We start from the raw sequence: 1,034 nt of genomic DNA on the forward strand, positions 1-1,034 counted from the left end.
GAGAGAAAAATCGTGATATTCTGACTTCTTTTATATTGCGACTTTATTCTCAATTTTTATTCTATTTTTTTCTTAGTGTGGCTCTGGTAGCTAAAGCATCGCAGCTGTGTGTAAAGTTTATTCTCCTGCTATCAGATTCATTTTTCAGTTTTCTTCTGGATGCATGAATTTCCATAAAGCTCCGTTTTCTGTTGATCTATAACTTTGTTTTTCTGAGAACTGGACCAGGTTTTCCTGGACAGATATCAGCCTAACATCTGTTTTCGCTCTTCGTCACGTCCGGTTATCGGTGCTTCTGGAAGAGGCTGCAGCTCGCTCTGCAAAGATCAAAGGTCATCCAGCAGAGGCCCGTTTACTGCCGTGCGCCGTCAGCGTCAGGATGTCGGCCTGCCAGGCGGCGCCGACGCCGTCATGCAGCTTCAACCTTTCATTCAAGGATTTTTTTATTTTTCAGCTGGTCTGCAGCCATTAATCCTCAATATTTTGGGACTATTCATGTTAAACAAACTTTCTCAGTGAGATTCAAAGTAAATATTTAGTTCTCTAATAATGGCTCAAAAAATGTACTTTATTTTTAAGTGGCATAAAGTTGTGAAACATTGGAAACTCTGGCAGCTTAACTGCCAAATTCGCTTCTTACCGCTGGTGGCAGCTTGTCTTCACAAAACCATAAAACTATCCTGTGTTCCTCCCCTCAGGGGAATTTACAGAAAAGGGTAAAACTAAAATATTACAAAAAAGAAAACAGATTATACAAAGAATCGCATTTATTAATCCTGGGAATTCTGAATCGATTAGAAAAAACTCAATAATTGATTTTAATTATAAGAATCAAAGAATTAAGTTTATTTCTGTTGCATAGTTCAGTAACAAGGCAGCTAAAGGTGCTTTCTATGATAAAAACAAAATATTATACAGTCATACAGACATTGTAGAATCGTTTTAAATAAAAAACCTTTTTTTTACGCTGCCTTTTCCTCGTCTGTCATATAATTTAAGCAGAATGTCAAAATTGTTAGAATAGAAAAATTGGT

The sequence above is a fragment of the Poecilia latipinna genome, unplaced genomic scaffold, assembly GCF_001443285.1.
Source record: "Poecilia latipinna isolate Pla-1442-1.1 unplaced genomic scaffold, P_latipinna-1.0 Scaffold153, whole genome shotgun sequence".
NCBI classification, from domain to species: domain Eukaryota; kingdom Metazoa; phylum Chordata; class Actinopteri; order Cyprinodontiformes; family Poeciliidae; genus Poecilia; species Poecilia latipinna.